We start from the raw sequence: 18170 nt of genomic DNA, 5'->3' as shown, positions 1-18170 counted from the left end.
AAAACGAAACAAAATAAATACAAAGCATACAAAAGACAAAACTCTTTCCCGTCAGTTAATGACGTCATAACACTGACGGAATGTACTATATTGTAGAGGGTGTCGGAGGAAAATATTACTAAAACATGTCTTACTGCAGTATTGTGTCTACGTTCGATCTGTCTGCATTTATTCAATAAATAATTATAAAATCGTAGAGGAAAAAAAAACATATTTTTAATCCCCATAGGTGTAGGATTTTATTGGAATTGATGAAGTGACCCCCCCACGCTCATGTTCATGAATGGTTCGCCCGGGCTCGCTCCTTCTGTTTCCATGAACGCGCATGAGCAGCAAATGAATCACATTAAAGTGAGTATACGTCTTTAAATATGCGTTTTTCCTTTGTCCAGGGTTATTTATTATGCTTACGAGTGCAGACGGGTGGATAATGCCGTTGTTTAAATGTCTGTTGTGTTTGTTATGTTCAAAAGCCGGTTACATTGGTTTCTTCTATTTATTTATGCAATAATATTCAATGTAGCATATATATTCTCAATACATGCCACGCGTCTCGCACTGATATTTCAGCATTTGCCTTATTAAAATGCTCATTATTTGGTTTAGAAAGAGCCACTACACACACCCAGAAAAATAAAACCTCACGAAACCTGTCAAGAAAATGTACTGGTCATATTTTACCCCATATCCATGAAAAAAATATATTAAATTATATTTTGAAAATAGCAGATGAAGCCTACATTTAGGACAATTAAGATTTGTTTTATTCTGACAGTATTTTCAGGATGCTTGAACACATTATTCCCCCCAAGTCTCATTTCTGCAACACGTCTGGGCATTTTACTTTTACTGTTCCCACTGTTTTCAACAGTGTTGGGTGTAATGCACTACTAAGTAATTCATTACTGTAATTAAATTACTTTTTCATTGGAAAAAAAGTAAAGTAAGGGATTACTATTGATTTTTCATTAATTTAATTACAGTTACTTCTGATGTAATTGCGTTAAATACTGTATAGAGGCTCTAGAACAATTCTATATAAAACAATAGTGAATTTAAAATTGAAATTTAACGTCTAATGTTAAAATATATGTTTTGTAATTTAACGCTGCCCCTTTAAATTCTTTGGCCAGTTCATGAATAATTAATTTGATTTTATATGATTTATTGGAAAGAATTAAAAGAACAGTTTCATCTGGTCGAGGTTGATCAGGGTTTTAGAAAGTAATTAGTAATAAGTAATGCAGTTACTTTTAAGTACAGTAATCTAATTACACTGTAGAAGATGTAATTAGTAGTTAGTAATTAATTACTTGATTTAAAAAAAAAGATGCTGTTGTGTAATTATTGTTTTCTATTTTTATCAAAACCATCAAAAATAAAAAAGGCAGTGCCATGGAAATACTTCTATGATGTTAAAATACTTTACAAATTAAATAATATCATTTGTTTTGTGTTGCGGTGAAAAGAATTGAGCGTAAAATGTGTGTATCCATCATGAAAATAATGTCACAATGTAGCCTAAAAAATATGAATGGCCCTAAAAATAGGCATTATTTTCTAAAATATAATTTCTTATTTGTTTCTTTTGATTTTGGAGTGAAATAGTCATTTATCACAGAATAGACATTTTCTTGACAGGCTTTGTGAGAATCACCCATTATAGTCACAAAACCATTGATCAGGATTATTACTGAAGGAAGCCCTAGATTATCTCTCACGGCATAATTTGCATACCAGAGTGACTCATTTACATACAGCAAAAACGTTTGATTTATAAAGTATTTTAAGCCATCTGGTAATATTGAAATATTCTGAAGAGTTAACATAAAATAAAGCATTTACATATTACAGATTTGACCATTACTGATAAAAAGCCTAACTGATTAATTGTTTATGTACATTTACTAAGCTCTGTTCATTATATGCATGCAGTGTTTATAATGGTGATGCACTGACAGCAGTAGTGACTTTTCCTAATTGCCCTGTATGGTTTATTACTGCTTGCCTTTGACTGGATTAGAAGCACAAGCTACAGTTTTGTTTAGCTGCTTTTTTGTTCATTAGTGAAGGTGAGTTTGACACTCAGTGTGCTGCATGCAAGATTTTGTTCATATTTTTGTCCCATGATGTACAGTGTGTAGGTGTTTTGTTTATTCTGTACAGTTGAAGTCAGATGTTCACATACATCTTAGCCAAATCCATTTAAACTCAGTTTTTCACAATTCGTGACATTTAATCGTAGAAAACATTCCCTGTCTTAGGTCAGTTAGGATCACTATTTTATTTTAAGAATGTGAAATGTCAGAATTATAGTAGAGAGAATGATTTATTTCAGCTTTTATTTCTTTCATCACATTCCCAGTGGGTCAGAAGTTTACATACACTTTGTTAGTGTTTGGTAGCATTGCCTTTAAATTGTTTAACTTGGGTCAAATGTTTTGGGTATCCTTCCACAAGCTTCTCACAATAAGTTGCTGGAATTTTGGCCCATTCCTCCAGACAGAACTGGTGTAACTGAGTCAGGTTTGTAGTCCTCCTTGCTCGCACACTTTTCAGTTCTATCGGATTGAGGTCAGGACTTTATGATGGCCACTCCAATACCTTGACTTTGTTGTCCTTAAGCCATTTTGCCACAACTTTGGAGGTATGCTTGGGGTCATTGTCCATTTGGAAGACCCATTTGTGACCGAGCTTTAACTTCCTGGCTGATGTCCTGAGATGTTGCTTCAATATATCCACAAAATTTTCCTTCCTCATGATGCCATCTATTTTGTGAAGTGCACCAGTCCCTCCTGCAGCAAAGCACCCCCACAACATGATGCTGCCACCCCCATGCTTCACGGTTGGGATGGTGTTCTTCATCTTGCAAGCCTCACCCTTTTTCCTCCAAACATAACATTGGTCATTATGGCCAAATGGTTCAATTTTTGTTTTTATCAAAGAAGAGGACATTTCTCCAAAAAGTAAGATCTTTGTTCCCACGTGCACTTGCAAACTGTAGTCTGGCTTTTTTATGGTGGTTTTGGAGCAGTGGCTTCTTCCTTGCTGAGCAGCCTTTCAGGTTATGTCAATATAGGACTCGTTTTACTGTGGATATAGATACTTGTCTACCTGTTTCCTCCAGCATCTTCACAAGGTCCTTTGCTGTTGTTCTGGGATTGATTTGCAGTTTTCGCACCAAACTACGTTCATCTCTAGGAGACAGAATGCATCTCCTTCCTGAGCAGTATGATGGCTGCGTGGTCCCATGGTGTTTATACTTGCGTACTATTGTTTGTACAGATGAACGTGGTACATTCAGGCGTTTAGAAATGGCTCCCAAGGATGAACCAGACTTGTGGAGGTCCACAATTTTTTTTCTGAGGCTGATTCCTTTTGATTTTCTGATGATGTCAAGCAAAGAGGCACTGAGTTTGAAGGTTGACCTTAAAATATATCCACAGGTACACCTCCAATTCAGTACACCTCCTCTCAGAAGCTAATTGGTTAATTGTTTAAAGGCTTGACATCATTTTCTGGAATTTTCAAGCTACTTAAAGTCACAGTTAACTTAGTGTATGTAAACTTCTGACCCACTGGAATTGTGATATAGTCAATTAAAAGTGAAACAATCTGTCTGTAAACAATTGTTGGAAAAATTACTCATGTCATGCACAAAGTCTTGCCAAAAACGACTTGCCAAAACTTTAGTTTGCTAATATTAAATCTGTGGAGTGGTTAAAAAATGAGTTTTAACGACTTCAACCTAAGTGTACTTAAACTTCTGACTTCAACTGTATATGTTTGTCAATTCTTTTCTCATCATAATTTCTGTTTCTTTCCATCATTTTTGTTCTCTTTCAGCTGTCTCTCCTCCATTTAGAAGTTCTTCTAATACAACCATGATTGTTTGTTTGTGGCTCTTTCTGTCTTTAAAGGTGAAGTGTGCACCATTAGTGGCACCAAACGGAATTGCAAAAATACTGACCGTCCAAACAGTCATACCAAACCATCTTTCATTGTTCAGACAAACAGATAGTCCCGCCCCAAAGTCATGCTGTTTGATGTTTTGACTCTTATATAAAAAGGCACATTTTGTGCAGGTCATGTGGTGTAACCCTGTGAAAACGTCTTGATATTCTTGATTCTTGAAAAATGTATGATATTTGTAACAATTATTTTTTACCTTGCAAAATGTGTTTGAAAACTGTTTTGAAATGAATAATTTAGTTTTGTACACTCGCATTTATTCAAGGTGCAAGGTAAGTACTTTAATACCTTTTACTTGATGGTTACACCACTTGACATTTTTAAATACATTTTTGTAGAAAATTCTAAATGTTTTTCAAAAATGTGTGAAACCAAACTGGACACAGATTGCATTTCTATGAACTTGACATGTGTGTTTAAAACTACGTTTTTAAAATATTTATATTTTTTATCACCTAGGTCAACCTTATTTGTCGATGATCCAACAATCAAAAATCAGCTTATTCAATAAATCTGACATTACAAGAAAACCTCATTTACATGAGATTTGAAATAATCGAGTTATCCTTGCTATTGAGATAAAAAGGTAAACAGTCACGCGCGCAACACTTGCGCACATTGGCAAATCATTAATAACGGCGGTAAGGCTACCACACTTGGAGTCGCAAGTTCGAATCCAGAGCTTGCTGAGTGACTCCAGTCAGGCTTCCTAAGCAACCAATTGGCCCAGTTGCTAAGGAGGGTAGAGTCACATGGGGTAACCTCCTCATGGTCACTATAATGTGGTTTGTTCTTGGTGGGGCACGTGGTGAATTGTGCGTGGATGCCGTGGAGAATAGCGTGAAGTCTCCGTGGTAACGCGCTCAACAAGCCATGTGATAAGATGCACGGATTGACGGTCTCAGACGCGGAGGCAACTGGGATTCATCCTCCGCCATCCGGATTGAGGCGAGTCACTATGCCACCATGAGGACATAGAGCACATTGGGAATTGGGCGTACCAAATTGGGGAGAAAATAAAATAAAATAATGGCGGTAAGGGTCTTTACATGTGACGTGAAAATGGGGTAATGGCTAAAATCTGTGCCGATCAGTTTATGTTGAAACAGTTTATGACCTCACCCAGATAAAGGAAGACCATTTAAGGAATTGACATGACTTCACCGTTGTCTGCTTAGTAAGCAAAATCTGTGTAAGATAAGTCAGTAAACGCACTCCGTTCAATGTTTTGAAAATGCTGCAGAGCAACTGGGTAGGAAGTATTTTACTGTTTAATAAAATTACACACTTCACCTTTAATATTAACATTCTGCTCTGTTATTAATTCTCTAGTTCTCTATCAATCTCCTTTTCTCCTTTCTCATTGATTTATCCTCCTCTACTGTATTTCTGGACACAAGAAAATGCGCAACAGAAGCACCCGGAATTCTGCTTTGTATCTGCCAAACTCTACTGAAGAACAGCCAGACCGTACCACTGCTGCCAGCGGTGGGGGGTATTTGTCCAATGCAACACTTGAAGGTCTGAAATCGGAGTGTGCTGCGGTGTGGTTTGACCATATCTTGTACGAGCGAGCAGAGAGCGTGTACCACGTCCGACTGCAGGAGCGTCAAAATGGCACGACTGCTGCTGCGAGCTCTTCCATTTCCTCTCGAAACAAGGAGATGTGTCACCAAAGAGGCCATGAGGCCTGTCACCATGTCGTTCAGGTGGTATGGGTAAATAAACCCACCCATGACCAAGCCGCGAGCAATTTTGTGGGACGCTTTCCAAATCAGCAGATCCCGTCGGTGATGCCAAGATCTCTTCCACTGCAGCCCACCAGCCACCCCTTCCAGACACCTTACGATGAGGGCTACCAATCACAAACTCCGACTCCTCCCACACCGGCTTCGAGACCAAGCAACGGCCTTCCTTGCCTGCAGCCACCCTTAATGGGGGTGTGGCTACAGAAGTCACTTTTTGATAGAGCGGAGGCGTCTTACTATCAAAACATGTACAGACAAAACCTACTACCGAGAAACCAGGAAACCAACAATCATGAGTACAACACAAAACGTCGAAATGATGTGGCGAAAGAAATAAAGCCAGCTGCTATTCATACCCAGCAAAATTCTGATGATGTCACCACCAATCAAGGAGACAGGAGGTACTATTTCCTGCATGCAGACAGTGAGAGGGTGTGGCTAGATTGCGGTCGCTATGTCGAGGCGGAGACTCGTTTCTACGAAGGAGATGCAGCGAGATCCGTCAAAACAACGATAAACTCTTCTAGCCAGTCTCAGAAGTATGACTCAATATTCAGGAACGGTGCACACACTTTACACTTTTAGTTAACAATGGGCTTAGTTTAAAAAGTATATTGCAATGTGATGTCACTACCGTACCCACTAAAGAGCACAGCAGTCTGGTTCCGGAAAATTGTATCCTTTTTCTTCATAGGCTAATTGATTTCGAACGATATCTTAGAAACCTTTAAAGAAAGACTTACCATGAGCTCTGAGGTTGTTCATCAATGGTATATGCTTCCGTTGAAGCCATCAGTCTGCTTTATTTCAACTTCATTGTCCAATAATCGTGTTTGATTGTGGAATTCTTGATGAAGAACTACACTACCCATGATACTGGGTGAAAACGATTCACCAATCAGAGAATTGCAGCAAACAAAGCACGCTAAAAGAGCTCTGCAGCGATCACCCACTCCCATGATGCACTGTGAATGATGCAATCGAGTCGCTCTCCCTACACTCAAAATATATACAGCTCTGGAAAAAATTAAGAGACCACTGCAAAATTATCTGTTTCTCTGGATTTGGGAAATGTTTGAGTAAAATGAACATTTTTGTTTTATTCTATAAAGTACAGACAACATTTCTTCCAAATTAAAATATTGTCAATTATAGCATTTATTTGTAGAAAATGACAACTGGTCAAAAGAACCAAAAAATGCGGTGTTTTCAGATCTTGAATAATGCAAAGAAAACAAGTTCATATTCATTTTTAAACAACACAATACTAATGTTTTAACTTAGAGTTCAGGAATCAATATTTGGTGGAATAACCCTGATTATCAATCACAGCTTTCATGCATCTTGGCATGCTGTCTACCAGTCTTTCATATTGCGGTTGGGTGACTTTATGCCACTCCTGGTGCAAAAATTCAAGCAGCTCGACTTTGTTTGATGGCTTGTGACCATCCATCTTCCTCTTGATCATATTCCAGAGGTTTTCAATTGGGTTCAGGTCTGGAGATTGGGCTGGCCATGACAGGGTCTTGATTCAGTGGTCCTCCATCCACACATTGATTGACCTGGCTGTGTGGCATGGAGCATTGTCCTACTGGATAAACCAATCCTCAGAGTTGGGGAACATTGTCAGAGCAGAAGGAAGCAAGTTTTCTTCCAGGATAACCTTGTATGTGGCTTGAGTCATGCGTCCTTTACAAAGATGAATCTGCCCGATTCCAGCCTTGCTGAAGCACCCCCAGATCATCACCGATCCTCCAGCAAATTTTACAGTGGGTGCGAGACACTGTGGCTTGAAGGCCTCTCCAGGCCTCCGTCTAACCATTAGACGACCAGGTGGAGGATCGGTGATGATCTGGGGGTGCTTCAGCAAGGCTGGAATTGGGCAGATTCGTCTTTGTAAAGGACGCATGACTCAAGCCACATACAAGGTTATAATGGAAGAAAACTTGCTTCCTTCTGCTCTGACAATGTTCCCCAATTCTGAGGATTGTTTTTTCCAGCAGGACAATGCTCCATGCCACACAGCCAGGTCAATCAATGTGTGGATGGAGGACCACTGAATCAAGACCCTGTCATGGCCAGCCCAATCTCCAGACCTGAACCCCATTGAAAACCTCTGGAATGTGATCAAGAGGAAGATGGATGGTCACAAGCCATCAAACAAAGCCGAGCTGCTTGAATGTTTGCGCCAGGAGTGGCTAAAGTCACCCAACCGCAATATGAAAGACTGGTAGACAGCATGCCAAGACGCATGAAAGCTGTGATTGATAATCAGGGTTATTCCACCAAATATTGATTTCTGAACTCTAAGTTAAAACATTAATATTGTGTTGTTTAAAAATGAATATATTGTTTTCTTTACATTATTCGAGGTCTGAAAACACTGCATCTTTTTTGATATTTTGAGCAGTTGTCATTTTCTGCAAATAAATGCTTTAAATGACAATATTTTTATTTGGAAATTGGGAGAAATGTTGTGAGTACTTTATAGAATAAAACCATACCTAAATCCAGATTTTGCAGTGGTCTCTTATTTTTTTCCAGAGCTGTATATTTTTATATATCTGAATATTTTGCAATAAACTTTAAATGTATTGCTTTTATACTGCTAATCAACTTGAACTTTAAATTCATTGATTTATATATTTTCATAGTTTTTATTTCGATTTTGTCATTTGCAATGCTTCATGGGATTGTAATTTATTCCCTCATTAATGACGTTAAGAGCAGTTTGTCTTTTTGTCCAATTTTCTAACACTTTTTTGCTTAAAATCAAAAGTTTTTATTGTTGTGTTTCACCTCAAAGCTGGTTGGTTTGGGTAATGGCTTATAAATGTTTTACAAGGGATTTTGTGAAATCTCTATGGAAATTTTTTTTATGGGAAAAGTACTTCCGGAACCAAGACGTTTCCTCATTTTTCATACAGTGACAAAGGGCTGTCAAGCTCCAAAAATGGACCAAATAAAAAAATATGTATCTTAAAAGTAGACCATACAATTTATATGCTATATGCTCCAAGGAATTGCTTTTATGGTGCATTATTTGTCATTTTGGAACTCGGAAGCCTCTAATCACTTTATTCTTTTGTTGTATGGAACATTTAAACAAGCTCATTCATTGCATTTACCTGGACAGGCTTACTTTAAACTTCTTTTACCCACCAGCTTCATGACATCTTATATTTTTCTCATGTCATTTCTACTTTTGTTCTCTTTTTACACTCTCATTCTTGTTGTCTTTGCATGGTTGCATTAACATGGATTGTGGCTACACACTATAGTCCCACACGTACTGTCATTCTCATCTGTGGCAAAATTATAGATAAAAGTCACATACTGTAGTCCTCCTTACCAGTTTGCCAAAGCTCTCAAGTGCCAAATTCCAAAAATGTAATGCAGTTTTTTAGATACTGTTTATCTTGCACTAAAGCACATTAAAAGCAGTGTTAAAGTGATTTTTGAGGGGGGTTTTTTTTCAGGTTTTGCATGTATTTTTGTGTCAGAATGACTACAGCGCACTGTTTGGCGCAGGAGAGGATCTGGTTCGAGAAGTCGCGTTACGATGAAGCGGAACGAAAGTTTTACGAGAGAATGAACGGAGCTACACAGCCCAAAGAGGTCCAACACTCATGTTGCATGTTCAGAATGGCATACTACTGGTACTGTTTCTGGAGTATGTATACTTACAGCACTGAGGTCTGTCTCTACCCATCACATCTCAGGACACTGGAGCGAACAGTATTCTTCAGGACATCGCCAGAGCGCGAGAGAACATCCAGAAATCTCTCGCTGGGGTAAGTCATATGAAAAACCTTAACCTTAATCGATTAACCTTAGAGAGGCACACCCAAGTCTAACATAGCCAGACTTTGGACTATCAGCATAAAGACTAGTCCATCTTGCAGTATATTTTGGCAGAGTACCGCCCACTTAGACAAGAAAAGAGCGCCTGACCTACACGTGAAGTGATAGTTCGTTTTGTTTTTATGCACCGTTTAGAGGCTGTTAAATCTGAAATAGATTTAATAATGGAGATAATGTAGTTTACTTGCTACTAAACACCTCAAACAAAACTCTGAGTATCTTTCAAAGGTTTAAAGCCACTAACTATGCCAACTTTGGCAAATCCAGACAGACTAGTTCTTAATCGCAAGTGCTCATAGTATTAGAGAATACAAGCAAACAGCTCTTCTATCTTCTACATTTTCCTGCTCGCTGTATCTCTTTCCTCATTTGCTCTTTCCTCACTGATAATCTCTCCTTCAGCTGAAGACAACCTTGCAGCCAAGTAGAGGCCTCACCCATAAAATGGTTACTGCGTGAAATGTGTGCATGCATGCATGCTGTTTCAGGATGTTTAAAAAGAAACTTGTTAGCTGTGCATGCATTCTCGTGTGGATTTTTGGTTTGTGTTGGTGTAAAAGGATTAGTAACCTTATATTGATATTTATGTATTTGCTCTAAAATAATAACTTTATTTTGAATAACTTAATTTTCATAGCACCTTTTAGCAATCTTGCACAAAGTGCTTCACAAAACATAAAATCAAAACACACTCAGTAAAACACAACACATTCACATAGTAGGATAAGCAAGTCTATACAAATTAGTTTTTAAACAAGACTTATAAACAGACACAGATTCAGCAGATCTAATATCCCTGGATAGGCTGTTCCATAATCCACTACAGGTCTGTTATGCATGTTATGTTTTATTTGTGATAAATAAAATCTTATATGTATAAAATGAATTGGTAACCAATGCAAAGCAGCTAAAACTGGAGTAATATGATTTGAAGACCTAGTTCATGTCAAAAGTCTAGCTGAAGTGCGTTGATTTAAAGTTGAAAATGGTGCATTACAATAATCAAGGCGAGACGAAATAAAAGCATGAAAAAGCTTCTCTATATCCCTAAACCTCAAGACATGTCCCTCCTTGGAAATATTGCTTGACTGATAAAACCAAGACTGAAATAACTTCCTGACGTGATATTCAAAATTTTAATATGTATCAAAATAGACCACCTGCTGAATATTCGGGACCACCTGTCTAAGTGCTAACTCAATCTGACTATTGATACTGATCTAGGGGCAGTGGTGGCTCAGCGGTTAAGGCTCTGGGTTACTGACTAGATGGTCAGGACCGCCACGATGCCACCGTTGAGTCAGGACCGCCACGATGCCACCGTTGGGATCTTGAGCAAGGCCCTTGACCCCATCTGCTCCAGGGGCGCCGTATCATGGCTGACCCCAGCTTGGCTGGGATATGCGAAAACAAGGGGCAGTGGTGGCTCAGTGGTTAAGGCTCTGGGTTACTGATCAGAAGGTTGGGGGTTCAAGCCCCAGCACCGCCAAGATGCCACTGTTGGGCCCTTGAGCAAGGCCCTTGACCCCATCTGCTCCAGGGGCGCCGTATCATGGCTGACCCTGCGCTCTGACCCCAGCTTAGCTGGGATATGTGAAAAAAAGTATTTCACTGTATATGTGCAAATGTATAATGTGTGATAAATATAATTATTATTAATTATAAAACCATGAATGATTATAACGGTGAAAATGATGTATTTTCAAATCACACAACCATGTGGTAACATATATAGTGAAAATAAAGCATGTCAATTGCATAATATGTTTTCCAGAATGTTTTCGCAGTGCAGAATAACGATTTTTCATCCAAATCAGTCATCATGTTATCATGTAAAATTTTGGTCATTCATGTGTTCAACAGATTCATTCCTTTTTCATTGGAAATTGTTTATTGCTAGAACAACAAAATAGCTTTTGTACCTCTTTGTACATTTTAAAGCATAATTCCTTAACAGTGGTCTGATGACAAATAAGATAAGTTGCAAAATATCGGTATCACTCTAGTTTAATATTTGGTTAATATCGGTATCGGCGAAAAATGTTCATATCGGTGCATCCCTAAAATATATGCTGGTAAATGTTACTGTTTATTATTATGTATTGTTATGTTGGTGCATATAAATGAACATGATTAGATATAATTTCCCTTGTGTGCATTTAGTATAGAACGCTGTGGAAAACATGCCTGATTTTTCTTTTAGATACGATTTTTTTATTTCTTGCATTAAACATTTTGAATCTACTTGGCAACAATGGCAGTGTGGTTAAAATGACATTTCCCTTGATTAAAAAATATATATTTATGTATATCACTTTTTTACCTTCAGAGCAAATACATAAATATTGACATGTCTATTGAAATAGTCAAAAAGCTACAGATATCAAGGTCAAATTTTTTGTTATATGTCCAGCACTAGTGTATCAAAGTTGATCGACACATGTCAGTGTATGTCCAAACCTTGCTGTTCTAACTAAATGTATCTCAAAACATATGTTGTGTTTCATGTGATGAATAGTTGGCATGTTGATGTGTTCTGTAATTAGTGTTTATGTGTACGTGTAGGCAGCTAGGCCTGATTCTGTCACTGTGTAGCAGAGAAGAGCTGATGGGAACTGTGATGTTGTATTGTGGCTCTAACCTCACACACTTCTGTACTCTGTGTGTGTTCAGAGTGGTGGAGGCAACGCTGCAGATTATGGAGAGCTCGCCGCACGCATGAAGAACCTTGAACTAGAGAACCAGAGTCTACACAAAGGTTTGTGTGTTTGGAGAAATGATATTCATAGTTTGGCATTTGAGGTGCCGTCATCCTCCATCCACTTTTCTCTGATTTTCCCAGATAAAGAGGCAACAGTCCTGTTTATTTGCCTTATTTTCCTATCTCAAGATGGTCAAATATTGACTCATTAATATCCTAATCACTATTAAAAACATTCTCTAATTGTATATTACTGTCAATCTCTCTTTTAGGATTGCAACTGTTCTATTATTTACCTTAAACTTCAACCCTATTTTTGTGCTGCATTGTAAGCCCTGCTATTTCCTTCATGAAATGTCAATCTAGTTCTTCCTCTTCTGTGTGTGCCAGTGGTGGACGAGTTGCGCTCAACTCTCAGTAAAATGGAGAGTCGCATCTCCACTCTGGAGAAGAGATCATCGACACCAACGGTTAATGGATCGACTCCTGCTGCTGCTGCAGAAATCCGCTCCTCTCTCTCAGAGAGCCCAACCTGCTCTGGTAAAAGAGGAAGAGGAGGAGGAGGATGACATCGACCTGTTTGGCAGTGATGAAGAGGTGGATGAAGAGGCCGAGAGACTGAAAGAGCAGCGGCTGCAGGAATACGCTGCGAAAAAAGCAAAGAAACCCGCTCTCATCGCCAAATCATCCATCCTACTGGACGTCAAACCTGTACGTTGCTGCAGCGTTGATTTCACCGGTTGAAATCGGTTGCACCACATTATATTTGTTGCACCACAGTATATTTGAACAATTTAAATGTAAAATAATTTCCTATACCAAAAAAAAAGGTAAAGGCGGTTACATATATTTTAGAGTTATTACATATATATGCTACTTTAAAAAAGATGTTAATATTTTTTTTATATAAAATAAAAAATACAGACGAACAGAATAAGAAGGCTACACGTCCAGTTGAGTGTAATCTGACTACAAACTAATTTGTTACTTTAATCTTATTTTTTTTAAGCCAAAATTGTGTTTAGTATTATTTTTGCTATTTATTGGTTTTCAATCAGTGGTCGACCAATATTGTTGTTTTTATTGGACGATACCAATATCGAGAGAGCAGGATGGGCCAATATAAATGCCGATATACATAATACAATTTAACAACAGCAAATCAGATGTACACAAAATTTCAAAAGTGAAACAAACACTTATTTTATGCAATATTTAAATTTGCATAAGCTTAAAAAAAAGCCTTCAAAACATAAATTGTTGATTATTCATTTACACAAGGGAAAGTAAACACTTCTGTTAATCAGCCAAATGAACACGGTTATATACAATAAAAAAAATGATGCAAGTTTTTAATTCTACATTTAAATAATACTATTTTAGAAATGTGTAACAAAGTAATGTACTTAAAAGTGATTAACTTCTTTGAAAAAAGTTGTAGACGGATACATCGACCAGGCTAATTAATTAGCTGATAATCGCAAAATGGCCAAATTATCGGCTAAGCTAAGAATTGCAAAATGGCTAAATATCGGCCGATGCCGATAAACGCAAAATGGCTAAGTATTGGCCGATGACGAGAAATGCAAAATGGCCAAATATCGTGATGTCACTAATCTCAAAATGGCCAAATATCACAAAAAGGCCAAATATCGGCCGATGCCGATAATCGCAAAATGGCCAAATGTAAAATGGCCTAATATTGGCCGATGCTGAGAATCCCAAAATGGCCAAAGATCGGCCGATAGTCGCAAAATGGCCACATTTCGTCCGATAAGCACAAAATTGTGATATTTCGTCCGATAATCGCAAAATGGCCAAATATTGTCCAATGCGATAATCGAAAAATTGCAAAATATCGTCCGATGCCGATAATCGCAAAATGACTAAATATTGACCGATGCCAATAATAGCAAAATGGCCAAACATCGGCCAATGACAATAATCGCAAAATGGCCAAACATCGGCCAATGCCAATAATCGCAAAATGGCCAAACATCGGCAAATGTCAATAATGACAAAATGGCTAAATATTGCAAAATGGCCAAATATCGACAGATGCCAAGAATCACAAAATGGACAAATATCAGCAGGTAATCGTAAAATGGCCAAATATCGGCCGATGCTGATAATCGCAAAATGGCCAGATTTTGGCCGATGCTGAGAATCGCAAAATGGCCAAACATCGGCCGATGCCGATAATCGCAAAGTCTAAATATCTACCGATGCCAATTATCTCAAAATTACCAAATATCGACTGATGCCGATAATCGCAAAATCGCAAAATCTCGCAAAATCGCCAAACAACGGCCAATGCCAATAATTACAAAATGGCTAAATATTGCAAAATGGCCAGATATTGACCGATGCAGATAATCGCAAAATGGAAAAATATCGGCAGGTAATCGCAAAATGGCCAAATATCGGCTGATGCCAATAATCGCAAAATGGCCAGATTTTGGCCGATGCTGAGAATCGCAAAATGGCCAAATATTGGCAGATAATCGCGAAATGATGTTTTTTGGCAATTTTTTGGTTTATAGGCATCGGCCGATTTATCGGCCTATCACTACTTTCGGTGAATTCTTAAATAGCATCATGTTGAATTTAAAACATGAATTATTGTAAGGGGGAAATGTGTGGTGCTGAATGTATGTTTTGTGTGTGCTTTGTCTGTCCCACTCTCGTGTTTTCTCATTCTTAGTGGGATGATGAGACAGATATGCTGAAGCTGGAGGAGTGCGTGCGGTCGGTGCAGATGGACGGGCTGCTGTGGGGCGCATCTAAACTGGTTCCTGTTGGTTACGGCATCAAGAAACTCCAGATCAACTGTGTGGTTGAAGATGATAAAGTGGGAACAGACTTCCTGGAGGAGGAGATCACCAAGTTTGAGGACTATGTGAGTAAAGTTTAGGGCTGCAACAACTAATCGATAAAATCAATAATTATTGATAATGAAAATCATCGACAACGAATTTCATTATTGATTAGTTGAATGTGTGCGGTGAGCACGGAGAAGCTCCGTCCGTGATGTCACTTTATAGCCTAGTGAAGAATGTGTTGCATGATGAAACTCATTTGAAAAACAACAGAGACAAGTTGAAGCGGAAAAAACACGACGTGTCCAGCGCATGAGAGCACTTTATAAACACTTCAAAGAAGATAATAATAAGCATACAGTTTAATGTGGACCGGTTGCTGCTTCAGGTGCGTTGAAAGATTGAATGTGCTGTTTGATGCGCTTAAGAGTTGTTACTATCCAACGCATCACTTAGGTGTACATTTTACCGCTATTTTCTGTTATGTGTATATTATGAATTCAAATGAGGCACGTATTTCCACTTCGCAAAACTGTTTCTCTTTACCACAAACCAGTCTCCGTTAAACTTCAGTGAGTATTGAGCAAGCGAGCTCTTGCATCCGCATCAATCAAACCACTTGCAGTGGAGAAAGGGCACACGACCATTTTGATTAAACTCGTGCAACATCATACCATGCTTTCAGTTTCAATGTCATCAATTGTGCAGCTTTCATGGATATCACAGTGATGTCTCAGAGGTCAAGGTGTGCTGTTTAATACAATGAGCAAAGAGTGAATCTGCACTGTACTTACAGATGATTGTTCTACATTAAACTGCATACAGTGCTTAATTTAATGTATTATAATAGTAATGGTGAGGGTCCTGGTATTTGGTAGTCCCGATAATGCCAAATGCATGGTTCCCACGGTCATGGCAAACCTGGAAATATCAGGGAATTTTTCAATTGTGATTTCCAGGCCTGGAAAAGTCATGGAAATTAATAAAGTCATGGATATACACTATATTGCCAAAAGTATTCGCTCATCTGCCTTTAGACGCATATGAACTTAAGTGACATCCCATTCTTAATCCATAGGGTTTAATATGACGTCGGCCCACCCTTTGCAGCTATAACAGCTTCAACTCTTCTGGGAAGGCTTTCCACAAGGTTTAGGAGTGTGTGTATGGGAATTTTTGACCATTCTTCCAGAAGCGCATTTGTGAGGTCAGACATTGATGTTGGACGAGAAGGCCTGGCTTGCAGTCTTCGCTCTAATTCATCCCAAAGGTGCTCTATCGGGTTGAGGTCAGGACTCTGTGCAGGCCAGTCAAGTTCTTCCACACCAAACTCGCTCATCCATGTCTTTATGGACCTTGCTTTGTGCACTGGTGCGCAGTCATGTTGGAACAGGAAGGGGCCATCCCCAAACTGTTCCCACAAAGTTGGGAGCATGGAATTGTTTAAAATCTCTTGGTATGCTGAAGCATTCAGAGTTCCTTTCACTGGAACTAAGGGGCCAAGCCCAGCTCCTGAAAAACAACCCCACACCATAATCCCCCCTCCACCAAACTTCACAGTTGGCACAATGCAGTCAGACAAGTACCGTTCTCCTGGCAACCGCCAAACCCAGACTCATCCATCAGATTGCCAGATGGAGAAGCGTGATTCATCACTCTAGAGAACGCGTCTCCACTGCTCTAGAGTCCAGTGGCGGCGTGCTTTACACCACTGCATCCGACGCTTTGCATTGCACTTGGTGATGTATGGCTTGGATGCAGCTGCTCGGCCATGGAAACCCATTCCATGAAACTCTCTACGCACTGTTCTTGAGCTAATCTGAAGGCCACATGAACTTTGGAGGTCTGTAGCGATTGACTCTGCAGAAAGTTGGCGACCTCTGCGCACTATGCGCCTCAGCATCCGCTGACCCCGCTCTGTCATTTTACGTGGCCTACCACTTCGTGGCTGAGTTGCTGTCATTCCCAATCGCTTCCACTTTGTTATAATACCACTGACAGTTGACTGTGGAATATTTAGTAGCGAGGAAATTTCACGACTGGACTTGTTGCACAGGTGGCATCCTATCACAGTACCACGCTGGAATTCACTGAGCTCCTGAGAGCGGCCCATTCTTTCACAAATGTTTGTAGAAGCAGTCTGCATGCCTAGGTGCTTCATTTTATACACCTGTGGCCATGGAAGTGATTAGAACACCTGAATATCAATTATATTGCTGGCTTCCATGGCTGCAGCGTTGCTGGGTTTGCCCGCTAACTTGTTTCAAATCTGGCAACCCGGGGTGTGGAAATACTTTCTGTTTGGCATTTTTTTTATTTTTTTTATTTATTTATTTTTTACAAAAAACAGGAAATATTTTGTTTTTTATCCGATTAATCGAAGAAATAATCGAAGATTAATTGATTATCAAAATAAACGTTAGTTGCAGCCCTAGTAAAGTTTACTTCCCCAGAATTACATTTGTAATACCAAAGGCTGTTTTTCTTTACAAAAATGTTTTGTGTATCTCTCGTTTCAGGTTCAGAGTGTAGACGTTGCGGCTTTCAACAAGATATAACAAACACTCACACATGCACACACTACTACTGCTGCCGCCGGATGAATATCGGTTAATAAAAGAGCTCCAAATTTGGATGTTTTGTTCTGTGTATTTTTATCTAATCAGTATTCACCACACCTCATTAAACCAGAAGATTTGCACCGCAGACATCTGACTTTTGGCAATTAAAAACAAGTTATTTAACGATACAACCCACCCTAACAGCCTAGTTTTCAATTACGAAAAATTATGGTTCCATTTTGGATATTTTACCTCTGTCGCAGTCTCTAGATTCAACAAGAGTATAACTTAGTTTTTGTAAAAATAAAAATAAATCTTTATACTTGCATAGCCATGCCCATGTTGTGAAGTAGGGAGCAATGGTGCTAAAGGCCCCCCGGGGTAAAAAGCACATTTGATTTTATTTTTTATTTACTTTTGTTACTGCATCATTTTCTGTAAAGCGGCTTTGAAATGATGTGTGTTGTTAAAAACACTATACAAATAAATATGACGACTTCTACGA

General features: G+C 38.8%; 1 pseudogene; it reads left to right on the top strand.

Moving 5' to 3' along the window:
- Positions 1 to 309: 309 nt before the first annotated feature.
- LOC127416316 (uncharacterized) lies at positions 310 to 18170 on the top strand (annotated as a pseudogene).

Source organism: Myxocyprinus asiaticus, chromosome 25 (assembly GCF_019703515.2).
Source record: "Myxocyprinus asiaticus isolate MX2 ecotype Aquarium Trade chromosome 25, UBuf_Myxa_2, whole genome shotgun sequence".
In the NCBI taxonomy this organism is placed as follows: domain Eukaryota; kingdom Metazoa; phylum Chordata; class Actinopteri; order Cypriniformes; family Catostomidae; genus Myxocyprinus; species Myxocyprinus asiaticus.
The sequence above is the reverse complement of the archived record's forward strand: the minus strand, read 5'-3'. Positions and strand labels throughout refer to the sequence as shown.